A 10526-nucleotide genomic window follows, 5' to 3' on the forward strand; every position below is an offset into this window, starting at 1 on the left:
TAAATCAATAAGAATATAGAGTAATCTAAAGCACTTACAATGCTCAAATTAAAACAATTAACACCTTACTCTACAACTCTAACACATGTCTCATATAAAATGATAATGCATGAGTTCAAAACAGATTTTACAGAATATGAAATCTTTCCAAAAACATCAAGAAATGCATGAACATGTGAGATGAAATGATGAGAAACTAAACATGTAATGCCTCTGAATCCTAAAGCATAGAATTCTCTCTTCTCTAATCTCACAAATGCAATTTCATATAGATGCAACAATTAACACAAAAATATGCTCTAACTCTCTTAAAATCTAACATGCAATAATGAGCTTGAGTTCTGAAAACGCAGTTTATAAAGAAACCATTATGCAGCCCAGTTAATCGATTAACGAGATACAAAATTGTAACTGATTCGGTTTTCTAAGTTTTCTGTTCCAATTGCTTTTCAAAAACTTAATCCTTATCCTAATCCTAATCATAAGCCTCTTCCTAATGCTATTCATAATCGGAATCCTAATCCTACTCCAAATCCTAATCCAATTCCTAATCCTAATCCAAATTCTAATCTTAATCCAAATCCTAATCCTAATCCTATTCCTAATCTTCATCCTCATCCTCATCCTCATCTTCATCCTCATCCTCATCCAAATCGTAATTCAAATCCTAATCCAAATTCTAATCTTAATCCAACACTTCATCATAGTCCATATCCTAATCCTGATCATTATCCTCATCCTCATCCTTATCCTCGACCTCATCCTTATCGCCATCCAAATCCTATTTCAAAATCTAATCTAAATTCTAATCTTAACCCAATTCTTAATTCAAATCCATATCCTAATCCGAATCCTAATCCAAATCTAAATCCTATTCCTATTGCTAATTGCAATCCTAATTATATTCCGATTTCTAATCCTCATCCTAATCCTAATCCATATCCAAATCCTAATCCTAATCATAATCCTAATCCTAATCATAATCCTAATCCCTATCTTAATCCTAATCCCAATCCTAATCCTAGTCCCAATCCAAATCCTAATCCTAATCCTAATCCTAATCATAATCCTAATCCTAATCCTAGACCTAATCCTAACCCTCATCCTAATCCTTAATCTAATCCAAAACCTAATCATAGTCCTAATCATAATACTCATCCTAATCGTAACCCTCATCCTCATCCAATCATACTCCCAATCTTAATCCTAATCCTCATGCTAATTCTAAACCTAAACCTAATCGTAATCTAAATCCTCATCCTAATGCTAATCCTTATCCAAATCGTAATCATAATCCTAATCTTAATACTAATTCTAATCTTAATCCTAATGCTAATCATAATCTTAATCCTAATCCTCATCCTATTCCAAATCCTAATCCATATCCTAATCTTAATCGTAATCCTAATCTCCATCCTAATCCTAATACTAATCCTAATCGTTTTCCTCATCCTAATCCCAAAAACTTATGTTAATCGATTAAAACTCACCTTAATCAATTAACTGGATATTTCTATGTACATTTTTAAATTGCAATACTCAAATACGTTATGCACTTAACTTATACATGTTCAACACTAAGTTTATGTCTAGGATGCACAGATAACAAGTATATATATGATGCATGAACATACTATGGATGTCATATCTCAAAATAAAATGATTTAATGTATTATGTATATGAGACATGCATTGCGTTTACCTAAGCCTTAGACTCAACCTAAACTAATTACTAGTCTAAGTCTAATACCAATCTTAAGGCTTAAGCACGTTGATTTGTTTATGATCTTCAAGCTCTTATGAAACACAAATTGTCCTCATCAAAACACATAGTGGGCAATCTTTCCAAAGTGCTCCTCTTGACATGCACACTTTCGAATCCTAGTCCTAATCTTAACCCTCATTCTAATCCTAAACCTAATCCTAAGTCAAACCCTCATCCTAATCCTAATCCTAATCCTAATCCTTATCATCATCCTCATCCTAATCCTAATCCTAGTCCTAATCCTAATACTAATCCTAATCGTTTTCCTCATCCTAATCCCAATCCCCAACGTACGCCTAATCCTAATCCTCATCCTAATCCTAAACCAAATCCTAATCCATTTCCTCATCCTAATCCTAATCTTAATAGAAATCCTAATCCTAATCCTATTCTTAATCCTAATCCTAATCCTTATCCTAGTCCTATTCCTAATCCATATCCTAATTTTAATCGTAATCATAATCCTCATCCTCATCCTAATCTTCATCCTAATCCTTATCCTCATTCTCATCCTCATCCTCATCCTAATCCTGAACCTAATTTTAATTCTAATCTTAATCATAATCCTAATCCTAATTCATCATCATCTTAATCTTAATCCTAATCCTAATTCTAATCCTAATCCTCGTCCTAGTCCAATTCATAATCCTGATCCGAATCCTAATCCATATCCTAATCCTAATCCTCATCCTCATCCTAATATTGATCCTAATCCTCATCCTCATCCTCCTCCGAATCCCAATCCTAATCCTAATTCTAATCCTAATCCTAACACTAATCCTAATCCTAATATTAACGGTATTCCTAATCCAAATCCACATCCTCATCCCAATCCTCTTCCTCATCCATATCCCTATCCATATCCATATCCTCATCCTCATCCAAATCCTATTCCCAATCTTAATACTAATCCTAAACCAAAACCTAATCCTAATCTAAATCCTCATCCTAATCCTAATCCTAATGGAAATCATAATCTTAATCCTAATATTAATCCTAATTCTAATCCTAATCCTCATCCTATTCCAAATAATAACATTCATCCTAATCATAATCCCCATTCTAATGCTAATCCTAATTCTCATCCTAATCCTAATCTAAATCCTTATCCTAATCCAACTCCTAATCCTAAGCCTAATCCTTATCCTAATCCTAATCATAAGCCTTTTCCTAATGCTATTCATAATCCGAATCCTAATCCTACTCCAAATCCTAATCCAAATTCTAATATAAATCCAAATCCTAATCCTAATCCTATTCCTAATCTTCATCCTCATCCTAATCCTCATCTTCATCTTCATCCTCATCCTCATCCTCATCCAAATCGTAATTCAAATCCTAATCCAAATTCTAATCTTATTCCAACACTTCATCCTAGTCCATATCCAAATCCTAATCATTATCCTCATCCTCATCCTTATCCTCGACCTCATCCTCATCGCCATCCAAATCCTATTTCAAAATCTAATCTAAATTCTAATCTTAACCGAATTCTTAATTCAAATCCATATCCTAATCCTAATCCTAATCCTAATCCAAATCTAAATACTATTCCTATTGCTAATTCCAATCCTAATTATATTCCGATTTCTAATCCTCATCCTAATCCTAATCCATATCCAAATCCTAATCCCAATCCTAATCCTAGTGCCAATCCTAATCCTAATCCTAATCCTAATCCTAATCCTAATCCTAATCCTAATCCTAATCCTAATCCTAATCCTAATCCTAATCCTAATCCTAATCCTAATCCTAATCCTAATCCTAATCCTAATCCTAATCCTAATCCTAATCATAATCCTAATCCTAATCCTAGACCAAATCCTAACCCTCATCCTAATCCTTAATCTAATCCAAAACCTAATCATAGTCCTATCCTAATACTCATCCTAATCGTAACCCTCATCCTCATTCAAATCATATTCCCAATCTTAATCCTAATCCTCATGCTAATCCTAAACCTAAACCTAATCGTAATCTAAATCCTCATCCTAATGGTAATCCTTGTCCAAATCGTAATCATAATCCTAATCTTAATCCTAATTCTAATCTTAATCCTAATGCTAATCATAATCTTAATCTTAATCCTCATCCTACTCCTAATCCTTATCCATATCCTAATCTTAATCGTAATCCTAATCCCCATCCTAATACTGAACCAAATCCTAATCATAATATTAATCCATATCCTAAACCTAATCTTAGTCTTAATCCCAATCTAAATCATCATCCTAACCCTAATCCTAATCCTCGTCCTAGTCCTATTCTTAATCCTAATCCTAACCCTCATCTTAATCCTCATCCTAATCTTAATCCTAATCCAAATGGTAATCCTAATCATCATCCTCATCCATATCCTAAACAAAATCGTAATATTAATTCGAATCCTAGTCCTAATCTTAACCCTCATTCTAATCTTAAACCTAATCCTAAGCCAAATCCTTATCCTAATCCAAATCCTAATCCTAATCCTCATCCTCATCCTCATCCTAATCCTAATCCTAATCCTAGTCCTAATCCTAATACTAATCCTAATCGCTTTCCTCATCCTAATCCCAATCCCCATCGTAAGTCTGATCCTAATCCTAAACCAAATCCTAATCCAAATCTTGATCCTAATCCAAATCTTAATGGAAATCCTAATCCTATTCTTAATCCTAATCCTAATCCTTATCCTAGACCTATTCCTAATCCATATCCTAATTTTAATCGTAATCATAATCCTCATCCTTATCCTCATCTTGATCCTAATCCTTATCCTCATCTTAATTACAATCCTAAACCTAATCCAAATCATCATCTTAATCTTAATCCTAATCCTAATTCTAATCCTAATCCTCGACCTAGTCCTATTCCTAATCCTGATCCTAATCCCAAACCTCATAGTAATCCATATCCTAATCCTAATCCTCATCCTCATCCTAATATTGATCCTAATCCTCATCCTCATCCTCATCCTCATCCTAATCCTAATCCTAATCCTAATCCTAATCCTCTTCCTAATCCTAATCCTAAACCTAATCCTAATCCTAATCCTAATCATAATCCTAATACTAATCCTAATCATAATCCTAATCCTCAATCTAATCCTAATCGTAATCCTAATCCATATCCAAATCCTCATCCTAATCCTAATCCTAAACAAAGTCCTAATCCTAATACTAATCCTAATATTTTTTTCTAATCCTCTTCCTAATCCTAATCCTAATTCTAATCCTAATCCTAACACTAATCCTAATCCTAATCTTAACGATATTCCTAATCCTAATCCTGATCCACATCCTCATGCTCATCCTCATTCCAATCCTCATCCTCATCCATATCCCTATCCATATCCATACCCTCATCCTCATCCAAATCCTATTCCCATTCTTAATCCTAGTCTTAATCCTAATCCTCATATTAATCCTAAACCTAAAACTAATCCTAATCTAAATCCTCATCCTAACACTAATCTTAACGATATTCCTAATCCTAATCCTAGTCCATATCCTCATGCTCATCCTCATCCCAATCCTCATCCTCATCCATATCCCTATCCATATCCATATCCTCATCCTCATCCCAATCCTATTCCCAATCTTAATCCTAGTCTTAATCCTAATCCTCATACTAATCCTAAACCTAAAACTAATCCTAATCAAAATCATCATCCTAATCCTAATCCTAATGCAAATGCAAATCATAACCCTAATCCTAATATTAATTCTAATTCTTATCCTAATCCTCATCCTAATCCTAATAATAACATTCATCCTAATCATAATCCCCATTCTAAAGCTAATCCTAATTCTCATCCTAATCCTAATCTAAATCCTTATCCTAATCCAAATCCTAATCCTAAGCCTAATCCTTATCCTAATCCTAATCCTAACCCTATTCATAATCGGAATCCTAATCGTACTCCTAATCCTAATCCAATTCCTAATCCTAATCAAAATTCTAATCTTAATCCAAATCCTAATCCTAATCCTAATCCTAATCCTAATCCTTTTCCTAATCCTAATCTTCTTCCTCATCCTCATCCTCATCTTCATCCTCATCCTCATCCTCATCCAAATCGTAATTCAAATCCTAATCGAAATTCTAATCTTAATCCAACTCTTCATCCTAGTCCATACCCTAATCCTAATCCTTATCCTTATCCTCCTCCTTATCCTCGACCTCATCCTCATCCTCATCCAAAATCTAATCTAAATTCTAATCTTAATCCAATTCTTAACTCAAATCCATATCCTAATCCTAATCCTAATCTAACCTACTATGTTTTGAGGAAGAGAAGGTGCTATATGGAAGCTTGAAGACTTGGACATCACAACAAACAACATACCGAAAACTCAAGGTTAACGTCATAGAACTTAGGATTTTTTATATATTCTAGAGCTCTATGATGCATGCCTAGTATTGAGTTTAGGTTAGGTAAATCCAAGATGGAAGTCTCACAAAAAGTCTAAAATGAAAATCATATAGGTTGAGGCATCACATCTACATGTATACATATGATAAGTAAGATTAATGCATCCTCATTAGGCATACATGGTTTTGTGCATAAAGAAATTCATTTTATCAAAAATCATATTGCATGTTCTTTCATCATATAGGGAATTTACCATATAGTTAGGAAAAGCCATTTTCAAACAATATTAATCGATTAACTTACTTGATAATCGATTAAGTGTTGTTGAAATCGCTTAACCGATTAAAGAAAGATATAATTGTTTAAAAGGAGTTACAGTAGCTAACCTCCCAAGATTAGTACTTATTAAGCGATTAAGCAAGTTGTTAATCGATTCAGCCATAACAGAAAAACTCTTTTCAAGAAACACATTAATCGATTAACATGCCTTATAATCGATTAATGTCAGTTGCAATAAGTTATGAACAAAAACTATTATTTGAAAAAGAACAAATCAATTTTAAATAGTGAAGTTTTTGCACTTTCAATTAACAACAAAAAAACTGAAAGAAAGAAAAGTTGAAGATTCATAGTGCTTAATTTTCAAGGCTATCTTGTTGATCTTTGAGAAGTTTCTCTTGCATACATTTACAAGAGATAAAACAGAGATAGAAGAGAGAAATTATTTTCCAATGTGCTAAACATTTTCATTCAGTTGAAAAAACCTGGCATGGTTTCCACATTTAGTTTTCGGGTTGTTTGTGAGAACTTATGTCAAGGATTATAGAGCCGAATTCAGAGTCTATATTCACGCAATTTTATGTGCAAAGAAACTCGACTAACTATCTGTTATTTGAGGATAATTCTCTTGGTGTGTGGTATCATCACAAATTTAGAATCAATTGTCTTCACATGGGAGGGAGTCTTGAATCGAGCGATAGTTTTGGGTGGGCCAAATTGCGCGAACGGTGTGCTATCCAAGTAGGCATTGATTATGGTCAAACCGAACTTGGTGGCTCAACGGATTTAAGAAGGAAGTTTCTGTCTAGGGTTATCGGAAGTGTAATTGTAATTGAATATACATTTCTGATAGTGAAGAAAAATCACCCAGATCAACCGGCAGGCCTAAATGTAGTTTGCAAGTGGACCCGCAAATGAACTAGGATAAAAATCCTCAAGCACATTTTCTCTTCCCCTATCTCTTTATGTTTCTGTCTTTACTAGCTTTCTGGGTTTATTTGCATTTTGTGATTAAGCGCTAATTCATGTTAATCTGTTCATAATCACGAATTAATATTAGGATAGTAAAGATCAGGATACATCATTGTTTTCAAGGCAAGAAAAATCTACTTTTCAAAGAGTTAACAACAAGTATAATCGATTAACGAGCGAACCATAATCGATTAACACGGTTGTCTTTAACGAGCGAACCCTAATCATATTCCACATCCTAATCCATATCCTAATCCTAATACTGATCCTAATTTTCATCCAAATCCTAACCCTAATTCTAATCTTAATCCTAATCCTAATCATAATCCTAATCCTAATCCTAATCCTAATCTTGATCATAGTCATAATCCTAATCTTAATACTTATCCTAATCCAAATCCTAATCATATTCCAAATCCTAATCGTAATACAAATTCTGATTTTAATCCAAATCCTAATCCTAATCCATATCCTAATCCGCATGCTAATCCAAATTCTGATCCTAATCCTAATCCTCAACCTAATAATAAACCTTAACGTAATCCTAACCTAATCCTAATCCTAATCCAAATCCTAATGGTAATGCTAATTCCGATCCTAACCCTCAGACACATCCACAATCTCATCTTTATCCTCATTTTCATCCTCAACCTCATCCTCCTCCTAATCCTGATCCTATTCCATATCAAATACCTATTCCAAATCCTAATCTGAATCCTATTCCTAAACCTAATCGTATTCCTAGTCCAATTCCTAATCGTAATCCTGATACTAATCAAAATCCTATTCCTAATCCTAATCCTAATTCAAATCTAAATCATAATTTTCATCGTAATCCTAATCCTAATCCTAATCCTAATCCTAATCCTAATCCTAATCCTAATCCTAATACTAATACTAATCCTCATCCTCATCCTCATCCACATCCTCATCCTCATCCTCGTGCTTAACCTCATTCTACGCCTATTCCTAATCCTAATCCTAATCACAATCCTCATCCTCATCCTCATTCTCGTGCTTAACCTCCTCCTACTCCTATTCGTAATCCTAATCTTAATCCTAATCCTAATCCTAATCCTAATCCTAATCCTAATCCTAATCCTAGTCCAAATCCTAATACTAGTCCTAGTCCTAATCCTCATCCTCATCCACATCCTCATCCTCATCCTTAACCTCATCCTCATCCTAGTCCTCATGCTAATACTCATCCACATGCTAATCCTATTCCTAAAGCTAATCCTAGTCTTAATCCTAGTCGTCATCCTAAACTTAGTCGTAATCCCAATCCTAATCCTAATCTTACTCCTAATCCTAAACCTCATCCTCACCTTCAACCTCATCCTCATCCTCATCCTACTCCTAATCCTCATCCTAATACTATTCTTAATCCTAATCCTAATCCTAATCTTAATCCTATTCCTCATCCTAATTGAAATCCTCATCCAAATCCTAATCCTAATTCTAATCCTCATCCTCATCCGCATCCTAATCCTAATCCTAATCTTAACCCTAATCCTAATGCTAATCTTAATCGCAATCCTAATCCTCAAACGCATTCTAATCTTAATCCAAATTATAATCCTAATCCTAATTATAATCCTAATCCTCATCCTACTCCTAATCCTAAACCTAAACCTAACCCTAATCCTAATCCTAATCCTAATCTTATTCCTAATCCTAATCCTAATCTGCATCCTTATCCTCATCCACATCCTAATCCTCATCATCTTCCTCATTCTAATCCTCATCCTGATCCTCATCCTCATATTCATCCCCGTCCTCATCCTCATCCTCATCCTCCTCCTCATCCTTATCCTCATCCTCATCCTCCTCCTCATCCTCATCCTAGTCCTCATGTTTATGCTCATCCACATCTTAATCCTATTCCTAAAGCTAATCCAAGTCCTAATCCTAGTCGTCATCCTAAACCTAGTCGTAAACCTAATCTTAATCCCTATCCTAATCCTAATCCAAAACCTCATCCTCATCCTCATCCTCACCCTCCAACTCATCCTCATCCTCATCCTCATCCTCATCCTCATCCTCACCCTCCATCTCATCCTCATCCTCATCCTAATCCTATTCTTAATCGTAAATCGTAATCCTATTCCTAATCTTAATTCTATTCCTCATCGTAATCCAAATCCTCATTGAATTCCTAATCCAAATCCTAATAATCATACTCGTCCCCATCCTAATGCTAATCCTAATCCTAATCTGAATCATAATCCTAATCCTCATCTTAATCCTAATCCTAATCCTAATCCTAATCTTAATCCTCATCCTCATCCTCATCCTCATCCTCATCCTTATCCGAATCTTAATCCTATTAATGATTTGAATTCTTATCCTAATCCTAATCGTAACTATAATTCTAATCCTAATCCTAATCTTCATCCTAATCCAAATCCTCATCCAAATCCTAATCCCAATCCTAAACCTAATCTTAATCCTAATCCTAATCATGATTCTGATCCTAATCCTCGTCCTAATACTATTCTTAATCCTATAATAATCTTAATCATACTCCTCATCCTAATCCTAATCCTAATCCGCATCCTAATCCTAATCCTAATCCTACACCTAATCCTAATCCTAATCGTAAACATAATCTTGAAACTAATCCTAATCCAAGTCTTAATCCGAATCCTAATCCAAATTCTAATCCTAATTCTGATCCTCATCCTCATCCTAATCATACTCTTTTCCTTAATCCAAATCCTAAACCTAATATTAAACATATTCCTAATGTTAATCCCAATTTTAAAACTAATCATGATCCTAATCTTAATCCTAATCCTAATCCAAATCCGAATCCTAATCCAAATCCTAATCTTAATCATAATCCTAATCCTAATCCTAATCCTAATATCCGAGTCCTAATCCTAAACATTATCTTAATCCTAATCCTACTCCTAATCTTATTCCCAATCCTAATCCAAATCCTAATACAAATCCAAATTTTAATTTTAATCCAAATCCATATCCTAATCCATATCCTAATCCTAATCTTAATCCTAATCCTAATCCTATTCCTAATCCTAATCCTAATCCTAATCCTAATCCTAATCCTAATCCTAATCCTAATCCTAATCCTAATCCTACTCCTAATCCTAATCCTAATCCTAATCCTAATCCTAATCCTAATCCTAA

The sequence above is a fragment of the Lupinus angustifolius genome, chromosome LG18 (assembly GCF_001865875.1).
Source record: "Lupinus angustifolius cultivar Tanjil chromosome LG18, LupAngTanjil_v1.0, whole genome shotgun sequence".
Classification (NCBI taxonomy): Eukaryota; Viridiplantae; Streptophyta; class Magnoliopsida; order Fabales; family Fabaceae; genus Lupinus; species Lupinus angustifolius.